Here is a 21743-nt window from a genome sequence, read left to right on the forward strand (position 1 = left end):
GTCTACTTTCCAGCTGACTACAATATTGTCGTCTTCAAGTCCAATGTAAACAAGTTCTTATTGAACCATCATTGTAAATAATCTGATTATATCAAATTTCCAATGCAAACGATTAAATACGCTACTATCCGAATGACTAAAATACATACATTATCTCTTATTCTCGAGTGGCCTCTGGGTCTTGATATGTGTTAACCATTTTGTAAAAAAAAAAAAAGTTGGTATTTTGTTCATGAGTATCACGTTATATACACAAACATACTGTTCTATGTGTGCTGATCATTTGGCAACTGCTTCCATCATAGTTGTGAGTTCAGGTTTCTTTAACGTTCGTAGTTACACAATTGACAAAGAGATCAGTTGGTTATTTTACAAAAAACGTTTATTTAAAGGATAGTTTGAAGACTTTGCATGAGTGAGAGAGATGAGATAGATCTTAGAAGCAGCACGAAAGCACATCCTATCTGGTTCAAGTCTCGCTGGCTAAAGCGTTAATGCATGGCTGAGATGTTTCAGATACATGCAATAACAAGTTTAACCATAATCCCTTGGGTAATCAAGCTGGTTACGGTCAGCACACTTCTATCATGGAGAAGATTGGATGTTCATGCACACTCTGGGCGTATTATTTCTGATAAAACTGAAATGCTTATTGAGCATAGCCACTGTGTAACAACCCTATCCCTTCACAAAATACCCAAAGGAGTTAAATTGTGTTCAACAAGACCAAATGATTTAAGCTTTTGCACCCGTCCATATATATATATATATATATATATATAGAGAGAGAGAGAGAGAGTGTGTGTGTATACTTCGTAATACCAACCAAATTGTCTCGACTTGAATAACAAGTTCTATGAAAAGGTTTTCCTGTTTTGGAGCCCCCCACCTATATATATTGAGGTAGTGGCTTGTATAGCCACACTGATGAGCTGCGAAACAGTACAGTATGTGGATGACTATATCTATCTATACCCCTATAAATCTGGTTTTCTTTTGTATGTATCGATATTCATATTAAAAACTCTCTTTTCTATTTATTTAAAAAGAAAATACAATTTTCTTATATCTTGCTTGTGGAATTGCATTCACTAGCAAACGATCTAGCTAATTTGCATATTCTTTTAAACATTCATTTAATTAATTCCCTACTAGTTGCTTCGGTTTTTTAATGGGATAATAATCTTTTGTTAACTATTACCTGCAATTATATTCATGCAGATATTCTACATGATTTATACTTGCATAATATTTGCGAAAAAAGTTTATAGTAAACACAAAATTGTTTCCATATATATTTATGTATGCGTATATATTTGTGTTAAACAAATCTATCTATCTATTATTTTTATGTTTATAAAAGTTAAAGTGTCTGTGTGTGTGTGTACATTTTCATACGCAATAACTTTGTCAATTTTTAGTCTACAGGCTCGAAATTTGATATACAGGGTACTGAGATTTGGGAAAATCGATGTGACTGGATTTTGGCCAGAAATTTAGCAAATAAGGGGTCAAAGTTTAACGATTAGACTTTTGAGAACTCTACCAAACTCCTCCGAAAATTTTTGGTCTAAACACTTGAAATTTTAGATATCGGTTCCTTGGACATGGATCTAACTTAATATGTTTATTTGAGCCCAAAACAATAAATGTTAAGGGGTCATAATAGGGGTCAAATTTAAAAAAAATGACGGTTTTTTTTTTGTTTTGTTTTTTTTGCCCAGCATACACCTCCAAACACCCGGGCAACGCCGGTCACCCATGCTAGTATATATATATATACTCTCATAATTTGGTGGGGGTTGTGTATTGATATTCATATTAAAAACACTTTTTTCTATTTATTTAAAAAGAAAATACAACTTTATTATATATATGTTGTGGAATTGCACTCCTCTGCAAAAGATCTAGCTAATTTTCTTTTAAACATTCATTTTAAGTAATTTTCTATTAGGTTTTCTGGTTTTCTTATGGGATCATCAGCTTTAGTTAACTATTACATGTAATTATATTCATCCAGATATTATACATGATTTATACTGGCATAATATTTGCATAAAAAGGTTATAGTAAACACACACCTCTTTCTATATATATTTATATATGGATGCGTATATATATTTGTTTAAAAAATTTCGCCTACCAAACTCCTCTGTCAGTTTTTCGTCTACAGACATGAAACTTAATATATAGGATATTCAAACTCGTGAGAAACTTCATATCTGGGTTTTAGCCAGGAAAAATCGATGCAAAAATATGAAAATTAAAAAGATAGGTACTCTTGCATCATTGGTTTCAGTCGAGCGTTGTAACAGATGCAAACTAATTAAAAAAAAAAAAACGAAAAATAAAAAATAACAAGAACCTACTTTTAAAGGTCTGAAATATTTTTAATATATTTTTTAATATATATATATATATATATTTGTAGATTTTGGCAGCAGGTTATTATTTCGACATATTTAATTGAACACGACAGAGTTATTTCTTTTTTACGATCTTGTTGGATATCTTTTCTATTTGCCAAGCGGTCTTTTTAATTTCGGCAGGCGTTATATATAGAATGGCGGCCAAAAGTTGTTAGCTTTTTCTCAAGCGCTTTCTTGCTCCTGACGACAATCAGATGCCTAATAGAAAACGCTTGAAAAAAATATAGCCGACAAACAACTTCTTGGCGTCATTATATATATATATATATATATATATATATATATATATGTATATATATGTATATGGAGAGATGAAAAGGGGCAAATCAAGTTATATTTTCATCAATGTTTCGTCTTTATTTCAAGACTTCCTAAGGATTATTAAAATGGAAGAAAATATAATACCAATACAATATTTAAAAATATGCTTGTGGTGAAAATGACTTCTTTGTTCTATTTCAGAACGAAAAAAGTGCAATTCAAAATGTGTATAGCGTTGTGGAGTGATTGATTTTTTTTAATGTAATATAGCCGTTTACATATTTAAGATACGAGGCAATTTATGTTCTTTTTGAAATAAATATAGCTGTTATGATCCAAATATGGATATGTAACTGAATATATATATATATATATATATATATATATATATATATACACTTTACTTGTTTTTACATAAGCAGTAATATGTTGCTACACAGTCATGAGTATGTATCGGTCTGCTAGTTACTAGTAATTAGAGACCTCTTCAGGCGACACAGCTTATGCGAAAGCAAAGTTTGCAATGAAAATATCAGGTCTTCTTCGTCACAGAGAGTTAATATAAGGAGGCTCCATCAAATGTTGTGAAAACTAAGATTTGGTTGTATGTAAATACGACCCAATAAAGAGTGCGCATTCGAGTCTGTGTTGAGATATGGGAAAGAATTGTGGGAGGTTACGGATCGAAATAGAGGTAATGGAAGACTATAAAGAATAGTCTTTCTATGCGTGTGAGATGGCCGTCCTAAATCATAAACATACTAGTGTGTATAGGTTCAATCAGAAGGAGAATGTGATTGTGACATATGCTAGAAGGGGTTTCAGATTTAATCGGAGTTATTAAGTTATAAAAATGCTTTATAGAGAGAAAGAGATATATAGATATAAAAATAAGATCTATATGCAGTTATAAAAATCCTATATATATATATATATAAAATTAATATCTATAAGTATATAATTATTTTATAAAGAGCAGTGCTTTACACTAAACGACAATCGTTAACGCTCTAAATAAATAGCTCAATCTACGAGAGTGAATAAAGTATATATAATGTGCAGTCACAATGATGGTGACTTTGAGTTGATATAATATAAATATTCTATTAGTTTCAGCGATCAGTATATAGAAATGCCTATTTTCTTTTTGTTGTTGTCGCTTTTGTCAAAGATAAACGATGATCTATTGTTTCTCAAAGTTGATAATCTGATGGAAAATGGACTATAAAATATTTCTCTGTGTACATGATACGTTACGGACGGACGGATATTTGGTTAGATGTCTGTCTGCTCTACTGTAATTGATCACGAGATATCGGCAGGTACTCTCTTTCTCTCTCTCTCTCTCTCTCTCTCTCTCTCTCTCTCTCTCTATATATATATATATATATATATATATATATATATATATACAGGGTGGCCGAAAAGTCCCAGGTCACTATACATGTATTTTTAATAAAACACAGTATTTTTTTAATGAAACACACAGAAAACATATATATTCAACAAAAAAAGAACTTTATTAGAAACAAAGCAGAAAACAACATTAGAATATTAAAATCAATCATATTTAACAGCATTAAAATATTAAAAATAGAGTGTCCTGGGACTTTTCGGCCACCCTGTATATATAATCAATATATCTACACATACATGACAGAAAAGAATAGACACCTATAGAAACAGTTTATTTCAGTAAACATATAATTTATAGAACAAAATCAAAAATAAATGGTCACAAATTTAATAACTAATACTTGGTTGACGTTCTTTTTGCTGTTTTTAATGCCATGACCCTTTTAGGCATAGCGTTGATCAGTTGACGAATGTTATCGTGAGGAGTTTTTTTTTGCCATGTCTGATGCAATAATGTTAAAAGTTCAGACTTGGATGACTTCCTTTTCTTTTTACGCAAGTTCCGGTCTAATATGCTATAAAGGTTTTTAATTAGGTTCAGGTCCAGGGACTCACTTGGCCACTGAAGTTTATTAATTCGATTTTGGCTAAACCAATGTTCTGTCACTCTAGCAGAGTGACAAGGAGCTTTATCTTTTTTTTTATATCACCATTTAACAAGGCCCAGAAAACACTCGAGGATAAGGGTAAAGAGTGTACAGTAGTCAATTGGACAATATAGTAATCGTTAGTAATGGAAATTCGGTAAACTTGTTAACTTAAGTGGAACGTCTCATCAAAAACTTGTTTACGTTGGACTTGAAGACAATCAGATTGTAGTTAGCTGGAAAGCAAGAAAACGGAAGACAGTTCCACAGGCGTGCACTTCTAAGAAAGAAGCTTTGTTCATGGAATCTACGTTTAGGTTTAGGCATAGATAAAGAGTAGGGGGAATTATTGATAGTGTTTTCAGCTAGACGAGTGTTTCTTGTGAAAGTTTGGCGAAGGGGGACCATAGATTGAAGCTCAGTCGAGCACTTGAAAATAACGATAAAGCAAACTCACAACGTCTCTTCTTTGAGATAGAGATTGCAGGGAAGAGAAAAGGACATCTTGGTTCATTTTACCACTTGAGAATATTATTAGGGGTCCTTCGTGTAATATTGAGACATATTTATCAGAATTGATGGTTCCTTTGCACTCCACCAGGTCTGAATGACCACCACTCCAAATAACAACTCTTGTTGAGGGAGCCTCCATACTGATACCCTTCTACTGACGGGAAATAATGCAAATCATAACTCATCAGAGAAAATGACATTGCTTCAAAAGGTCATAGGTCTCTCCACCACCAATCTTTTCTGGCAGGATGAAGAAGGTTTCCTTCTCGCAGCACTATCTTAGTAACCTTGTTTGTGAAGATACCTGAGAGCTGTTCTGGGACTAATACCAGCTTGTGTTGCAATGTTAGAGGCTTAACACTGAGGATTCTTAACATTTTTTTCACAAAATGAATGGTTCACTCAGATGAGGTTTTGTGCACTCTTTGCCTTTCCTTATGAATTGTAGGCTCACTCTATTAACAGTGGAAAGGAGTGGAAAAGGGTATTGAAAGATTTCCTTATGTTGACTAAGACCACCTTCATGTTGACACACGATTCGTCGTTGAAGAAATTCTGATAGTTCTGATGCTCCTTTGGTTCGATGTTGGTAGATGCAATTTTAATGAGATGTTCTTAGTTATTTCGGTACTATTCTTATCCATAAATATAAAATATTAATCTTAGGAAAAATATTTATCTTAGTGTCTTTTCTGTCATATATATATATATATATATATATATGTGTGTGTGTGTGTGTGTGCCTATATATGTGTGTGTGTGTGCCTATATATATGTGTGTGTGTGTGTGTGTGCCTATATATGTGTGTGTGTGTGTGTGTGTGCCTATATATGTGTGTGTGTGTGTGTGCCTATATATGTGTGTGTGTGTGTGTGCCTATATATGTGTGTGTGTGTGTGTGCCTATATATGTGTGTGTGTGTGTGTGTGTGTGCCTATATATATGTGTGTGTGTGTGTGTGCCTATATATGTGTGTGTGGGTGTGTGTGTGTGTGCCTATATATGTGTGGGTGTGTGTGTGTGTGCCTATATATGTGTATGTGTGCGTGTGTGCCTATATATGTGTGTGTGTGTGCCTATATATATGTGTGTGTGTGTGTGTGTGCCTATATATATGTGTGTGTGTGTGTGTGCCTATATATATGTGTGTGTGTGTGTGCCTATATATATGTGTGTGTGTGCCTATATATATGTGTGTGTGTGTGTGCCTATATATATGTGTGTGTGTGCCTATATATATGTGTGTGTGCCTATATGTGTGCCTATATGTGTGTGTGTGTGCCTATATATGTGTGTGTGTGTGTGCGCCTATATATGTGTGTGTGTGTGTGTGTGTGCCTGCCTATGTGTGTGTGTGTGCCTATGTGTTTGTGTGTGTGTGCCTATATATATATGTGTGTGTGTGTGTGTGTGTGTGTGTGTGTGCCTATATATATATGTGTGTGTGTGTGTGTGTGCCTATATATATGTGTGCGCATGTGTGTGTGTGAGGATAATTCTCAACCTGCATACTCAACGAATTTTGGATCTACAGACTTGCAATTTGATACATAGTGTATTCAGACAAAGGGCTGCTAAGGCGTCAAGATTGAAAAATTGATACTTGTGGTCGTCGGATTATTATCTGTTTGTTAATTGTTTCACAAATGTGCATGCGTGAATCATTCAAGTGACAGATTCTTTATGGTAGAATAAGTAGTTTAGAAAACATTTTTTAAAGACCGTTTCAAGCTTGTCTAATGGCTATCGTACTTTACTCACTGCTTTTTAGTTTTGGTTTCAATCTCGGCTCGAGTATATATTTTTTACTTCCGAGAAGTGGACTGTTTTGAAAAAACCATAATACTCGCATACAAATGTCTCAGTTTTGTATCCATTAAAATATAATATTTATGCATATTTTACGACCGAGTAATGCCCACTGGCCTGCTAGTATATATATATATATATATATATATATATATATATATATATATATATATATATATACTAGCTCTGTATACCTGGTGTTGACTGGTTGAAACACATTGGCGAAAGGAGGGTTTAGTGGGATAGTATTTAAGATACACTGAATATTTTAACTTCTTACGATTTTACTAAAAGTGAACCACGTTGGATTTATGAAAGCATAAAACACATCTATTTTTGTCTATGAAAATTAAACAGGAGATAACTCTGATAACTTAAAGGAGAAATAATTATCACGTCTTAAATGAATAAACTTACGTCTATTTTTAAAGGTAACTGCTGAAAATGAATTAAATCAAATATAAATTGAATTAAAAATAAATCAACTTTAGATCAAATTAAAAATAAATCAACTTTAGATAAAATTTCTTGATAGAACAATTAAAACAATTCTATTACAAAAACAACAATAACTTTATAATATTTCTAAATAGAACAATGCAGATAATTCTATTACAACATTACAATAACATAAGGCTAATTATGGAAATAGATTTTCGTTAAAATAATATGCAAATGAGGTTACTTGTTAAATGTAGATTTCCTTTAAATAAATAAAAAATAGGCTCCCTCAGTCTTTGACAGACTGTGGATACCCACGAAGGCGGTGCCAGCGCATGAAATTTTTTTGGCAGGAGGTGCACAATCTTCAACCGCACATCTTCTGAGTCGACATTGTTAAATATCAGTGGTAAGTGAAGTGTATGTACAAGGCGACTAGAAACAAATGCTGAGATAAGCGTAGAGCACATACAGTGCCTAGAATTCCCAAATGGTCACCTATTTGGGACTAACCAGTCTCAATGTTGCTTAACTTCGGTGATCTGACAAGAACCAATGTGCAAAGCGATTATACCATAAATGAATAAATTTAAATATCTATAAAATTGAAAGTGTCTGTCGGACTGTGTGTCTGTCTGTTTGTACATTTCCCTACGCAATAACTCTGTTAATTTTTAGTCTACAGACTCGAAATTGAATATACAAGGTACTGAGATTTGGGAAAATCTTTGTAATCCGTTTTCGGACAGAAATTTGGCTGGTAAAGGGTCAAAGTTAAATAATTTGACCTTTGAGAACTCTACCAAACTCCTCCACCAATTTTGGGTATAAACAATTGAAATTTTAGATATAGGTTCGTTGGACATGGATCTAACTTGATTTGAGCCTCAAACAATAAATGTTAAGGGGTCATAATAGGGGTCAAAGTTTAAAAAATTTGATCGCTTTTTTTTTTTTTTTTTTTTGCTCAACATACACCTCCAAACATCCGGGCAACGCCTGGCTGAAATGCTAGTAGTATATATAGAATGCAATGGAAGTGTGTAAACGTCCGTTTTCAATATGGAAATAAATTCCTGAAATAGTGTGCCTTTTATACATATTAATCAATTGTGAACAAACAAGCAGACAGGAATACGACTTTATTATTCTTCTACTTGGTTGTCCATTCTTATCCGACAATGACGCGAGTAAGCTGATGTTTAAATAGTCCAATCTTGGAACCACACGCACGGTCACAGATCGGGCATGTGAAGGAGGTGCCGGGTGGAGCAGGGATGACCTGGCGAGCCTGCCTCTTTGCACGCTTTACTGTATGGCCCTGTATTTGCTGCTTCTCAATACAGTTCCCTCCCTGTGAGCGGAGGAGACCCCAGAGATCCCCGCAGGAAGCAAGCTCCTTTATTGAAAAGGGGTCAATTCCTCTGCCCACAGGCACTGCATTGTAATTAACGTAATTGATCATAAGGGATTCTACATGGTAATCCGTGACTGGGCATTCGAATGATGTACCTTAGCCATCTGAATTTGCATTGGATCATGATGGACTCCATGCTGCATCTGCCTGGCCTTCCCAACACCTCTGTGTGCGGCACTCTGTTCTTTGTGATGCCAAAGATCATCTGGAGACATTTTATATGGAAGGTCTCCAGATTTCTCATATGGCGGCTATAGGACGTCCAAGTCTCACACTTATATAGCGGTGTAATGATTATTATATTATAGGATATTTATTATAATAGATTAGTTCAGCTCGTCTGAAGTTCAATTTTTGATTTCTTTAGAATATTCACTGTCAGAAAAATAATGTTATCTAAGATTTATTCATGCGACGCTCAAAACAGCTGATATTTTCTTCAATATATATCTATAACATCTCTGCATGTTTTATTTATTTATTTGTTAAAGTGATCTGATGAGATTTAAAATGAGTTTTACTATATACTTTGAGTTTGAAGTAAAAACATATTTATCTATCTGAATTTTTTTTAGATGATTGATAATTTGTATATTTGGATTATTCGGACTATTGTTCTTATCTTGGGTGTTATTCTCACAACGTTTCGGTAGATGTAATCTTCGACCTTCTTCAGCTGTATCCTTTGTATCATGCATTTCGGAGCAGGACAGCTAAGAGTAGGAGTGTCTAATTATGGATTATGTTTAGTGTAATTTAGTTTTATTCAAAGGCTGTTAAAATGTTTCCGTGAAAACGCAAATACCTTTGATTTCTCCAAAATGTTAACAATAAGTATTGGACATTGCTGGGGACGCACCCTTATTATCAGGAATAATGAACTATTCCATGACGTCACTTCCGGGGAACGAGAAGCGGTTTATGAGAGAGTCGGAGACAGACACACGAAGCGGATGGTCATTCACAGCTAGTCCTGCCATGAGCAAAGATATTTATTCAGTTTTATGTATTTTTCTTAATGCATATTTATTTAATTACTAGCATGGGTGCCCGGCGTTGCCCAGGTATTTGTAGGTGTATGTTGAGCAAAAAAAAAAAAGAAAAAAAGCGGTCAATATTTTTAACTTTGACCACTATTATGACCCCTTAAAATTTGTTTTGGGCTCAAATCATATTATTAAGTTAGATCCATGTCCAAGGAACCTATATCTAAAATTTCAAGTGTTAAGACCCAAAATTGTCGTAGAAGTTTGGTAGAGCTCTCAAAGGTCAAATTGTTGAATGTTGACCTCTTAATCGCCAAATTTCTGGCCGAAAACTGATCACATAGATTTTCCCAAATCTCAGTACCAAATCTCAGTACCCTGTATATCAAATTTCGAGTCTGTAGACTGAAAATCGACAGAGTTATTGCGTATGGAAATGTACACACACGCAAAGACACACAGACACGTTCACTTTTATAGATATACTAGCATTTCAGCCCGACGTTGCCCGGGTGTTCGGATGTGTATGTTAAGCATAAAAAAGCGATAATTTTTTAAACTTTGACCCCTATTATGACCTCTTAACATTTATTTTTGGGGGCTCAAATCAAACCGATCACATAGATTTTCCCAAATCTCTATACCCTTTATATAAATTTCGAGTCTGTAGACTGAAAATTGACAGAGTTATTGCATAGGGAAATGTACACAGACAGACACACAGACACGTTCACTTTTATAGATGCAACAAAAATATATACGTATACCTAAATATATATGGAAACAATTTTGTATTTCCAGTAAACTTTTCATGCAAATAGTATGCAAGTATAAATCATGTAGAATATCTGCATGAATGTAATTACACGTAATAATTACCTAAAGATGATCATCCCATGAGAAAACCGAAAAAACTAATAGGGAATTAATTAAAATGAATGTTTAAAAGAATATGCAAATTAGCTCTTTTGCATATGAATTCAATTCCATGACCCATACATAACAAAATTGTATTTTCTTTTTAAATAAGTAGAGAGTTTTTACAAAAGAAAAACGAATTTATGGGAGTGTAGATTACTGTGTCTTTCCCGTCATTTATTCAACCACTAACACCACAACAGACATCAACTAATACAGGGTGACCCCCCCCCCAAAAAAAAACAAAAGCTAAATTGGGGTCATCTAGAACATATGCTGTAGAACGGAGAAAAAAAAAGGCCAAAGACCCTAGTGTTTTGATGTGATGTTTTGAATATAATAAACTAGTTATGACCAAAGTTTCATTTCATTCGGACAAAACACTAATTAAAGTTGGGGCCCGTTTTTTTTGGGGGGGGGTAAATTGATTGAATTGGAGGCCCACAATGGTGCACGAAGAGGAAGCTCACATGCCTTCTCACAGTAACTTAGTCCACAATATATTGTAGTCTACATTTCACTGTAGAAAACATACTGTTGGTTTTATAAAATCATTTTTATAAAATGGCTTGAATTAAAGTTTAAATTACAAAAGTCAAGTATTATGGTTCAATTGTGCTCAAACAGAAACATTCATTTCGAACGCGCCTATTAGGTTAGAATCTCTTTCTTGGATTCCAAGAGGAAGAGACTAGAGTTGACAACAATATTCCATGCATGGACGAATCGTGGATGTGTAGTGGTTTGGGATACGTACAAGTGAGATGCTTTGTAGCCCAGTAAAAGGAGGCTACCTTGTTTACAGCAGACTTAGCAACATCTGTGTATTTGTGATAATTGATTTTCCCTGTGAATATTAGGCTGAGGTATTTAAATGCTGGACTCTCGCGTAGGATGCTATTTGCTGTTTTATATTTTGAGTTGGTTGTAGAAAAATGTGTGTGTAATTTCTTAATTGCACTTTTCAAATACGTACGAGTGTATATTTTTATATATTGATATGAAACAACTGTCTTTTATCCTGTAAATAAATCAATCTGTAGCTTGTGAGAAGAAACACCAGAGAGAGAGAGAGAGAGAGAAAGAAAGAAGGGGGTAATTAAGAGGATGAGGGTGGCGGCGAAGAAATATGGGCACACATGCATCTGCTTGTCCTGCTTTAACTATACGTTGTTCTGATCTGTCAACCCAAAATAATCCGCTTTTATTGACATTCCATGACTCGTAATTTCCATTGTTTCCTTGGCCATTGACCTCGTATCAGGCAATAACTAACACATCCAAGTTAATTCATTTTTTGCGTTTGCTATTCCAAAATTCGGTCAGAAATTGGACTAGAGTATCCGGCAATTCCTGCCCATAATCTCACACAGAGACATGAAAAACTATTTGAGAGTAATTTTATCAAAACAGACGATATTTATACAGGGTGGAACAGTAAAATTCTCGCCTTAGAAAAGACGACATTATTCCATTTCCGTTTGATGAAAACCAGTTTTCTTTTTTTTCTTCTTGTAGACCTTGTTAACCAGTTGTGTAAAAATCCCAAGAGCAATAGGAGCCTTCTATCATGTCTGAAAATGACACAAGCGGGATCCGAGATATGCCACTGTTCTGACAACACTCTCGATCCAATTCTGATAACACCCTCAAAATGAAAATCCGGATGGTTCAACACTTGAGGGCGCAGCTCAACGAAGTTTCTGGCCATGATTATGATCTTTGGTGTGATTTAAAATGAGGGCTACATCATGCCACCTCACATCTTCGAAGTTGGCTTGAAAGTGTACTTGGATGTTCTGAAGAGTGTGGTGATCCCCTGGTGCAATCATTTGACCACTGGCAGACTCCGGGTGATGCAGCAGGACTAGGCGCTGCCCCTCAAGTCCAAAGAGACCCAGGCTTGGCTTAAGAAGGAGTGCTATGACTTTGTACCGCCCTCTCATTGACCTCTCCTTCTCCCCGACCTGAACTCACTAGACTATTTTATTTGGTCATGCGTCAAAAACATCAGCAACATGACCTTCCATGACACCAAAGCCGGCCTGATCGCCGTCATCCACCGAGTATTCGCCAAGCTCCCACCAGCACTTGTGAAAAAGGCATGCTCCCAGTTTTTGACTTGTATCGAGGCGGTGATTGAGGCTGAAGGCAGCTACATTGAATGGATGTCAGCTCTACTACATAATCAAATTACCTGAATTGATTTTTTCAATAAAAGTTTGAAAATAAAGCTGAAGTGATGTTTTCTTTAGAGCGACACAGTTATTGTTTCATCCTGTATATAGATAGCTATATGAGAGATGGATAACTTATTCAGTTAATTACAACTTACTGCTAAGTTCAAGAATTAAAATTAAATTGGGTTTTTAAAACCTGATACCATCCAAGAATTCGTTGTTACATTGTTGGTCTATATAAACGGGTCTATTTCATGTGTGTAAACATTTATGTTTGCCTGTGATCGTCTCTAATGTGCTAAGTGTATGCACGAGTGTATTTTTTAATAAAGCAACAACTCAGCTGATATAAAACAACTGTCTTTTATCATGTAAACAAGTTCATCTGTAGCTTGTTACAAGTGACACCAGCAAGAGAGAGATGGGGGGTGGGTAAAAGGATGAGGGTTATGGGGCACACACGCGTCTGGTTGTTCGGCTCTCACTGTCTGTTGTTCTGAACTGTCAACTGAAAACATTCCATGAATCAAAATTTCCATTGTTTCTCTGTTTGGCCATTAACGTCTTCTCCAGGCTAATAACTTGTACATCCAGGTTGGTTCTTTTGTTTGCGTTTGCTATGCCAAAATCCAGTCAGCAATATGTCTCGAATACTCCGCATTGTCTGCCCATAACCCAACAAAGAGACATTAATAACTATTGGACAGTGGTTGTATCAAGACACAGTGAGAGGGGGCAATAGTCTATAATATAAATCTCACCTGTCTGTTTAAATGTATGTATGTATGTATGTATGTATGTATGTATGTCTCGCAAAAACTTTCGACAGAGGCGACGGATTTTCACAAGGTCAGTATCATTTGAAAGCTCAACCCAAAACACTACGTTTTTATTGACATTCTATGAATCAGAATTCCGATTGTTTCTCTGTTTGGCCTTTAACAAGTCAATCTGTGTAAGGTGCCCGTCACTCTTTACTTTAGTAATTCATAAAAAATTAAACTGGAAATAAATACATTAAAAGCAGGGTCGACATTTATCTCTATTTTAACCAAAAAATATTTATTAACGTTACTTTCGGCAGCACTTAAAAAAACATGCTCATTTTACTTGATCGGCGTTTCACCTTCCTCCAAATGCCAGGCACATCCGGCCCATTCTCGTCCTCGATTTTACACGTCCATTTTCTTCGATGTCGACTTTCTTTCTCACCCGAGCACGTGCTGCATTTTTTCTTCTCGCGCACACATCCTAATTTGCATATGGGCGTTTTTCGGCTGCTGCTGCTGCTGTTGCCATCTCTTCGCAAACCAGCCATCCTTCGCTGCTGCTAATACTTTCACCACATACTCATATGCACTCTGTTATATCTGCAGCTTGTGCACCGAGAGAAAGAGAGATATGATCGGTGAGAGGGTGAATGTTAGCGGCTGAAAAATACGGGCACACACGCGTCTACTTGTTCGGCTCTCACTATTGTTCTGATCTGTTAATTCAAAACAATCCGTTTTTATTGACATTTCCTGAACCAGAATTCCCATTGTCTCTTTGTTTGGCCATTGACGTCATCACCAGGCCAATATCTAGAACATCCAAAATCTGGTCAGCAATGGGACTCGAGTACCCGGTATTTCCTTCCCATAATCCAACACTTGTAGTAATCTGTGGTTGGAAAGGTTTCTTGTCCCAGCTTGATTAAATTTACCCGTTCATTTTGGGCCCGTATTCCATCGAGATCGTACCTAAATATAGGCATATTTTATGTTTTATAAAAGGTCATTCATCAATTTGAAAATATGCATTTTTTTAAAAAAATAAATATTCTTTTATAAATTTAAAAACTCATATTCCAAGAACAATATCCACAAATTAAAAGTCTCATTAACGACCATGACATTTACAATTCGCTGTCACGTTCATGGTTATGCGGTATTTCGTTCGCTTCAAAGAATCATTTCACAAACCAAAAATAGGAACTCCTTTATTCAAATTAATGATAGAGTGACAGAAGATACCCTCAGCGTTTGCGTTAAAATAAAATATAAAAATGAAATCAACTTTTCTATTCAATTCCGAAGGTCAAACAACGTGAACTGCTTCCAAGAAAAAATATATTTAAAAATGATGAGTTTATGAGCAGCAAGGAATTAAGCATAAAACTGACCGATATTTTAAAAATGTTTCTACAATTTATCTATTGTAAAATTTTTAGTTATTTTAAAAACATCTGTACAATTTATTTCTGGTAGTTTTTTTTTATTCGTATGTCACAACCCGTGGATGCAAATTAAAGCATGAATAAACCGTCAGTTATAATGAAGAATATTATGGGAGGATGTAAAATGAAGAATTTGATATAAACTAAATTATTGAATTAGTCTTTACTTAAAGTATCTCACTCCTCTACCAGTATAAAAGCCAAGTATATCCTAAAATGGAGTACTATTGCCACATCATGGGAGGAGTAGCTCGAAGCACCCTATCCTGCAGTAAGAGAGTTCAATATCGGCTTCGAAATCTGCCACTTTTTTCTAGTAGAAGTGACGTTGCGTTTAACCTTCACTTTCAACTACTAAAATTTTACCAAAAAGCATTCGCCTAACAACAACCGCTATCAACAAGTTCTCACACGTTTTATCTGTGTCCAAATCTAAATGCAAGTTCCATGAACAAAGGTTCTTTTCATAGAACTGCTTGCCTGCTTTTGGACTGAGTGCAACATGGTTGTTTTCAAGTCCAATGTAAACAAGTTTTTGTTGAGTCGCCCTCAATAAATATTCAACTTATACTCAATGTTCATCACCCTACACGCACTAACCCTCATTCTCAAGTTACCTCCCGGCCTTGATAAATGATGATTCCGCCGTTAAAAAAAACCTTCTGCCGAACCGTTGTGGAAATAACGTTGAAGGGAGGAATATTAGTCTGAATAATCAGAATAATGATAAAATCAGTTATCTTTCGGTTTCCAAAATGTTGAAGTTACGAATACCAGGCAGCATTGATAGGTTACAACATAAAAAACGCTAAATCTAGCTTGGAAAATAAATATTAATATAAACATGTCTTATGTTCTTGGTAAAATCGATCATATCTATTAATACGTTAGCGTGTGTGTTATTTTTGTGTGTTACGCTTACATCCGGGTCGTTTAATTGTTATGCTCTTCTGTTTCTTGTCATAAATAATTTTACCGAGAATTCTTCATAAGTTTTGGTTTCGACTATAGCTGATGTCACTTAAATCATCTATTTTTTTATGAATAATTTTATCAAGAAGTCTTCATACGTATTAGTTACAGTTTCGATTATAGCTGAAGGAACCCAGGTTCTATATATATATATATATATATATATATATATATATATATATATATATATATTCATAAGTTTTTATTGCAGTTTCGATTCAAGCTAATGCACCCAATTCATATGGATATGTTTTTTTATTTAAATCGCAACTCTATAACATATAAAAATCGATAGAACATTAACTCTATAATAATAATATATACGAAATCTGGAAGAATTAAAATATATTTAAGCGTACTTTATGACCGGGCTTTATTGGACGTTCGTGCTAGCTTAGATAAATACTTTTGCAGCTTGAACAAAAAGAAAAGCTACAATAATATTAGAGCATCTCCATTTACGCTGAACATCTATAGAATACCAACATCAATATATTACATATGAATGAGTCCTCTGTGGAATTTCCACAGGTCCCGCTAGTCTATTATTAATACGTTAACGATGGTTAAAAGTAAAAATAACTCCAGCATTACCGAAAGGGAAAATGATAATAACATGCAATTTACACGCATCCAGCTAGTAGATATTAATTACAACTTGCATTAAACCAGAATAAAGGTGTCAAATAAAATTATTACCTTTTATCTTAATTTTAGTAATTATCCCCGTAATATTCGATCTGTCTTAATTTGTAGCCGTGTTTATGCATGTCTTAACTCGTGGCCAGGTGAGTGCGTCCTCTAATGTTGGCCACAATAATTTAAAGGCGATAACACGAATGGAACCAAAAAGCTCGATGAAAAGGAAATGCTAAACGCAGCTTGAAAAAATATTCAGAAACATCTCTTTAAGCTCTCCTCGATCATAGTTATAATTAATGTTAACGACGAAAAAAAAATGACAAAACAAATATGAAAGGAAAAATAATAATACCTTGCAATTCACACGCACCGAATTTGTAGATATTAATTCCAACTTGCATGAAACTAGGATTAAGTTACCAAATAAAATCATTCGCGCTTCTACAGAATTGAGACGAGATTTTGTCGTCGATAAATGTAGTTTTCAGTTAAAAAAAAACAATGGTTCCAACTGATTTTTTTGTCAGTTCTAATAAGTTACGATAGTAGCGTCCAAATTATGCAGTCGAAATTACTTGAATGTTACTGAATTATTAAACAAAACAAGTTTAATCGTGTTAGCAGATGAAAATTGCCACCACTTTGTTTAAATCAAAGCGGAAAATTACCTCCCTTTTTAACTCTCCTGTGTCTTACGATTGTTTTCATCAAATTCTATTTTTTTTTCATTTTCTTTAATAAATAATTTTCTACTTTATCGATTTTCGTAACTTCTGGATATAATCATCTTAAAAATACGAGGAATCCGAAGGTGCCATTGTTTTCATGTGAAATTCAGTTTTACGATTTCCGAAATTTTGTCCCAATAGTGTAGAAGAACCAAATCCTTACTTTTACATTACTGTGCCTCATTATTCTCACTATATTCCAGCTGCCATAATTTGCGACCTTCTTTATGTGAAGTTCTTAAATGTAGATTGAAAAGAATATTAAGAGAAACAAGTCTTTAAGCACTCCTCTGTAAAATATGGTTATTATTAATACGTTAATTAATACGTTAACGATGGTTTAAAAAATGACAACAGAAAAACAGACAAAAGGGGCGATAATACTGTAATGTACATGTATTTACTTTGCAGATATTAATTACAACTTCTATAAGACCGGAACAAATTTATCAAATATAATCTTTACTTTTATCCTAATTTTGGTCATTATCCAAAGAATAATCCACGTATTATTTGGATTCATCGAACTACTGTTCTCATCTTTAGTGTGATTTTCACAATGTTTCGGTCGATATCACCTTCGACCTTCTCACGAAACGTTGTGAAAATCACACTCAAGATGAGAACAGTAGTCCGATGAATTCAAATAATATGAATAACCAATCCTCATCTCAAAAATTAAGAAACGCAGTACTCTATGTACCATAATTGGCAGCTGTCTTTATGTGAATTTCTAAATTGTGGCCAGGAGAGTGCGTCCTCTAACATTGACCAGGATAATTCAAGGGAGATAATACGGTGATGTAATGGAACAACCTAACATCCCTTCATAGATGAAATGAACTATACCCTCTCACGTGACTGAGAGAAAAGGAAAAAAAACAGGAAGAGAATAAGAAAAGATGTCACCTGTATTCCCTTGTAAATAAAACCCTTTGTCTTTCACCCGTAACCCCGTTTTTCTTGCTGTATTCTTAGTTAAAGTAAGGATATAACAAATGGCGACAGGATTTGAACTCACAAAAACGGAACTTTAAGCCAAAAGTATTGGAAAACAAAGAGAATAATATACGGCACGGTAAAAAAAAAAGCTAAGACACACAAAAAGTAAGTTATATCTTTTTAAAATTCAGTCTGTTACGGTCCTACTGAAAAAAAGAAGAGAAATTGACATTTTACGAAGCATTGAAAGGAACAATTTTTGAAAGTGTCCATTTCAAATTTGTTTTGTTTTATAAGAAGAAGAAAAAAATACGGCGAAAAAGAAAACACGTGTAGGCTGTGTATTAGTGTCAATTTCGTGGGTGTTGCAAAAACGTTGTCTACAAAAGAATGTTTTTTTGTGTGGTTTAAAAAAAAAGCTATTCAGTGAATTTATTTAATGCTTGGTGCATGTACTATTAACCTTTTTGTTTTATTACTGTGTTTTAAAAAAATTCTTCAACATGGAACTATCAGCCGAGTTTACAAAAACGATAAAATTAGAACTGGCAGCTCAGCAAGTCATATCGATTTTTTTACAAAAAGAACAGTTAAAACAAAATGACGTATTAAAAACAATATAAATGAAACAAGAAGAAAAAAGGGATTGTATGTTCATTCCGGAAGGAATTGCAAATTCGCTGACAGAATTTTTATATGAACAAACTAATTGCTTAACGTTTCCAGCATATTATCGTAGATATGAAAATATTTTTTCAAACGATGTCAGGCCTGGTCGGATGAAGAAAAAACTATTTTACTGTTACAAAAACTGGGTTCCCATGAAAATACCAACTATACAAATTTTATACTCCCAAGGAAACCCGAAGATATTTCTTTTAAAGAGACTATAGAAATTTTATTGAACATTTTCGGGGAACGGGATATCTTATTTTGTACTCGTTTTAAGTGTTAAAATATTTTGAAACAAGATGATGAAGACTTTATCGCCTATACTGGGAGAATAAATGCCCAATGCGAGTTATTTAAGTTTAAAGACCTAAAAGAGGACATGTTTAAATGCTTGATATTTGTGCAAGGGTTAACATCCTTGAAGGAGAAAGAGATTCGTTCTATGATATTATTCATTATGAACCAAAACATAGAAATAACCTTATAGAAAGTTACTAAGGAATGCCAGAAACTGTTAAATTTAAAACAATATACTTCTTGTATCAATGAGAAAAATGTTGACAAAATACAAAGGGTAAAGCAAGGTTACCACTATGTAAAAAAAAGAAAATACTGTAAGACGTGTGGAGGAAAGAATCACTTCACAAAAAAGTGCTACTTCAAAAGCAAAATATGCTATAAGTGCGAGCGTAAAGGACACAAGTCAATAGTATGCAAAAAGGAGAAATACTGTAAGCCTAAAATAAAGACCATTGATTCTAAAAAAGAGTCCATGTATGGTAAAAAAAAGGAAATATATTGAAGTTAGAATCAATGACCGGAAAGTAAACTGTCTTTTGGATACTGGTAGCGACATATCCTTACTTGATGAAACAACATGGAAGAACATTGGTTCTCCAAAACTGCAAAACACAAAGAAATTGCCAGAGGAATGTCTGGAAATAGATTAAAATTTAAGGGTGAATTTTATACTAATGTGACCCTGAATGAAAAGACGGTAAAAACTAAAATATATGTGATACCTGGAAAAATTCTAATCTATTCGGTATAGATTTGATGATACTTTTCAATTTATGGGAGAAAACAATAAACTCATTTTGCAAAAGAGTAAATGTGACAGGATCTGAAAGTCCAAAACTGCCAGGAAGATTTGTTGTGGATTTGAAGAAGGATTTAAAAAATGTATTTTCTGAAGGTCTGGGTTGCTGCACTAAAACGGAAGTGAAATTTGAACTGAAAGATGAAGCGAAACCAGTGTTTAAACCTAAAAGAAAGGTTCCTTATTCGGCATTAGACACAATCAAGAAATAATTAAATAGACTCGAAGAAATCGGAGTAATAAAAAAGTGGACTACTCTGAATGGGCATCACCCACAGTTTATCTGAAAAAGAAAAAGAAAAAAATCAGGATAGGTCGAGATTTTTCGAGGGGACTTCATAATTCCTTAAAGGATCATATCTATCCACTCCCTACCCCTGAGGAAATATTTTCTAAGTTTAATGGAGGAAAGGTTCTCACAAAAATTGACTCGTCAGAAGCATATTTGTAGGTCAAACTCCACGAAGATTGTTCTAAATACCTAACAAAAATACTCATAAAGGATTATTTTCCCTAAACGATAGCCGTTTGGGTTGAAAGTAGCACCAAATTTATTCCAACAAATTATGGATGCCATGCTAGCAGGCTTGGATTTTGCAATGGCTTATTTAGACGACATTTTGATAAGAAGCAAAAATGTTGAAGAACATAAAAACCATATTCGGAAGGTATTCGAGAAAATAGAAGACTACGGATTTAAAGTGGCTCTTGAAAAATGTAATTTTGGTATGGACAAGATTGAATATTTGGGACAAATAATTGATTGGAAAGGTAGAAGACCTAACCCAAATATGACAGAAGCAATTAGAGACATGCCTAGACCAGACAATGTAGTGAAGTTAGTCATTCTTGGGTCTAGCAAACTACTATAATTCTTATATCCCAAATATGCACGAACTAAGAGAACCATTAAATGAATTATTGAAGAAGAATAAAAAATGGCTCTGGACAAAAGAATGTCAGGAAGCATTCCAAAAATTAAAAGATTTTTGTTATCGGATCTAGCATCAGCACATTACGATCCGAAAAAGGATCTAATTGCAGTGGCAGATGCGAGCAAATACGGTTTAGGAGCGGTGCTTCCACATAGAATGGAAGATGGATCTACTAAACCAATTTCTCACGCCTCGTGGGTTTTATTACCCGCTGAAAGAAAGTACAGTCAGATTGAAAAATAGGGTTTGGCGATTGTGTATGCCGTGAGAAAGTTCCATAGATTCATTCATGGAAGATCTTTCGTTTTGGAAACGGATCATAAACCATTACTAACGATTTTTGGTTCGAAATAAGGGATTCCTACTCATACGGCAAATAGATTAGAGATGGAGTATTATTTTGCTCAATTACGATTTCAAAATGAAATACCTAGCATCTAGTAAAATTGCTATGCAGATGGTTTGTCGAGATTGATCCCCAGTAAAACTGAATTTGAAGAAACTATTATAGCAGCACTAAAAGAAGAAAATGAACTAACAGATATATTAATAATTACTGTTAGGGAACTTCCTGTTA

This window comes from Euprymna scolopes, chromosome 25, assembly GCF_053919585.1.
Source record: "Euprymna scolopes isolate OS-2025 chromosome 25, ASM5391958v1, whole genome shotgun sequence".
NCBI lineage: Eukaryota > Metazoa > Mollusca > Cephalopoda > Sepiida > Sepiolidae > Euprymna > Euprymna scolopes.